The sequence below is a fragment of the Pan paniscus genome, chromosome 1 (assembly GCF_029289425.2).
Source record: "Pan paniscus chromosome 1, NHGRI_mPanPan1-v2.0_pri, whole genome shotgun sequence".
Classification (NCBI taxonomy): domain Eukaryota; kingdom Metazoa; phylum Chordata; class Mammalia; order Primates; family Hominidae; genus Pan; species Pan paniscus.
Genome location: NC_073249.2, coordinates 176541095 through 176544424, shown reverse-complemented (window position 1 = coordinate 176544424; position 3330 = coordinate 176541095). Strand labels below are relative to the sequence as shown.

Sequence of the window (3330 nt, the reverse complement as noted above, 5' to 3'; positions counted from 1 at the left end):
CAGAGGACGCATGATGGATGATATTGCAACAGATTGACCATGGATGCAGATACAAGAATTCAGCTGTCTTCTGTTAAGCCAGACATTAAAGAAATTTGCAAACACGTCAACAACGTCACTCTTTTCTATTTATTTTGTCTCAGAAAATAGTTATTTTTCATTTAGAGTGTGTGATTTATGTTAACATATAATGAGTTTCTTAATCATTTTAAAATGAATTAATAAATACATTTTTCGCAGCTTTAATTTCTAATATAGTGAATATATTTAGATATAACTCACATAAACAAAAGCTCTTTGGGATCCTGAGACTAAAATGTTCGATAACCACTGCCCCACACAAACTCCTGCACATTCTTCTGAGGCTGTGAACAAGGAGGCCTGTAACAGCACTCTCTTAGCTAAATATTTGTAGTAGCAAAAACTGAACACAACTCAAATGTCCACAGACAGGAGAATGGATAAAATAAATTGTATATTTATTTTGGTATATTATACAGCATTGTATATTATAATGGTATATTATACAGCATCGAAAATAAATGAACTACAGCTTTAAAAAAATAGATAAATCTTAGAAAAATACATTGGTAAAAACAAGACAGGTCCAGAAGACAACAAATATTATATCAATTTTACAAAGCTCAAAAACAAACTAAGCTAAACATGTATACTTAAGAATACATACATATGTGATAAAGTTTTTTTAAGCAAGAAAATAATAAATACACAATTCACCCTCTTGGATGGAGTCTGAGGATTCAGTTAAAGGAGGAGCACATACCTCTTGTTGATAATGTTCAAATTCTTCAGTTGGGTTGTGGCTGATAGGCAGCCATGTTACTATTATGCTTCATAATTACATAAATAATACATATACTCTTTTGTATGTACCAAATATGATCTTAAAAAGATAACCCCTAGCACCCAGACTGTGGCCTCTAAATACCATTTCCCAGTAAACAAACACAAAGGTTCCTCGGAGAGGCAGATTGCAGTTCTGGGGCAGGAAATGTACAAAATGGTACATCTTGTCATTCTAGAAAGCAGGGAAGCTAGCAGAGACTACTGGGATAATAATCAAAAGGGCTCAGAAGCCAAGTTGAAGAGATTTCCATTGGCCAAAAACAGGATAATTTGAGTGTCAATAAGGATAAAAACTGAGCTTCTCCGAGAAAACACCAAATGGTGGATGACGCCGATGCAGCGGGGCGAGGGGGAGGCCCTGGGGACCCTGGGATGGGGAACTGCATTGGGTTCCGCGGGGGTTTCGGCAGTGGCATCTGGGGCCGGGGTCGCGGCCATGCACGTGGCTGGGGCTGAGACCGCGGAGCTCATGGAGGCAAGGCTGAGGATAAGGAGTGGATGCCCGTCACCAAGCTGGGCCACTTGGTCAAGGACATGAAGATCAAGTCCCTGGAGGAGATCTGTCTCTTCTCTCTGCCCATTAAGGAATCCGAGATCATTGACTTTCTCCTGGGGGCCTCTCTCAAGGAGGAGGTTTTGAAGATTATGCCGGTGCAGAAGCAGACCCGTGCTGGCCAGTGCATCAGGTTCAAGGCATTTGTTGCTATTGGGGACTACAATGGCCACGTCGGTCTGGGTGTTAAGTGCTCCAAGGAGGTGGCCACTGCCATCCGTGGAGCCATCATCCTGACCAAGCTCTCCATTGTCCTCGTGCGCAGAGGCTACTGGGGGAACAAGATCGGCAAGCCCCACACCGTCCCTTGCAAGGTGACAGGCTGCTGCAGCTCTGTGCTGGCGCGCCTCATCCCTCCACCCAGGGGCACTGGCATCGTCTCGGTGCCTGTGCCCAAGAAGTTGCTCATGATGGCTGGTATCAATGACTGCTACACCTCAGCCCGGGGCTGCACTGCCGCCCTGGGCAACTTCACCAAGGCCACCTTTGATGCCATCTCTAAGACCTACAGCTACCTGACCCCCAACCTCTGGAAGGAGACTGTATTCACCAAGTCTCCCGATCAGGAATTCAATGACCACCTCGTCAAGACCCATGCCAGAGTCTCCGTGCCGCGGACCCAGGCTCCAGCTGTGGCTACAACAAAGGTTTTTATATAAGAAAAATAAAGTGAATTAAGCCTGGGTTTTTATATAAGAAAAATAAAGTGAATTAAGCCCGAAAAAAAAAGGATAAAAACTGAAATGGATTGAAACATATCTCATGTATTTAAACCCATATGAACTCATTATGAGTTCATAATGATACAAAGTAATCTCATTGATTACCTTTGGATAATGCTAGAGAACAAATTCATTATTTTTAAAACTGAAAACAAATAGGGAGAATCAAGCATTTACCCTGCCTTCCCTGAATGAACAGTACCTCAGGCTAACCAAGTAGTTTATGAAAGGATGTTACCCTTTATAAAAGTCCAGCTAACAAACAAAAAAATGATAAACGATTACAGCTAAGTGCAGGGGCTCACACCTGTAATCCCAGCACTTCGGGAGGCCAAGGTGGGCAGATCGCTTGAGCCCAGGAGTTCGAGACCAGCCTGGGCAACATGGGGAAACCTCATCTCTACAAAAAATACAAAAAATTAGCTTGCCTTGGTGGTGCATGCCTGTAGTCTCAGCTACTCGGGAGATTGAGGTAGGAGGATCACGTGAGCTGGGAAGTCGAGGCTGCAGTGAGCCGTGATCATGCCACTGCATTGGCGCAAGACTGTCTCAAAATAAATAAATAAATAAATAAATAAATAAATAAATAATACTAATATGCAAATTCTGAAGAAATAATGGATCTAGTCAGTAATCAACGGCTGCTAATAACAAAAAGAGAGATGACAATTAGGCAGTTTGTGCTCCTTGGTAAAAGTTTGCAGCACCACCTCCAAGGCGTTCTTGCCAAAAATCAAATCTGAATCTGATGAGACCTCTAGATGCTATACAGGATATACTAGTGATATACAGGAAACTCAGGGAACAGATGAACACATTAAACACCACCATGGGATTCATTCAGCAAAATCCAAATGTGGAAAATGGATAAACAACCCAGTTTCTTCAATAAATACACAGCTGAGGAAAAATAAGAAGAGGGATGAGCATATACATTAAAAACAAATAAAGACACTATGAGCCGATTGCAACATATGAAATTATTGGGATCCTGAATCAAACAAATTGTAAAACAATAAAATAAAATTATAAGTTAACCTAGGAAGTTTAAACACTATATATTTTATAATATTAGGGAATTTTTTATTATTTTTAGGTATGGTAATGATATTATAATTATATATTTTAATGTATCATTATATTGATAGATGTGATGATATGCTGTTCGGGTTTTGTTTCAAAACAACC

General features: G+C 40.8%; 1 pseudogene; it reads left to right on the top strand.

Moving 5' to 3' along the window:
- Positions 1-563: 563 nt before the first annotated feature.
- On the top strand, positions 564-3087 carry LOC117981099 (small ribosomal subunit protein uS5-like; annotated as a pseudogene).
- The last annotated feature ends 243 nt before the right edge of the window (positions 3088-3330 follow it).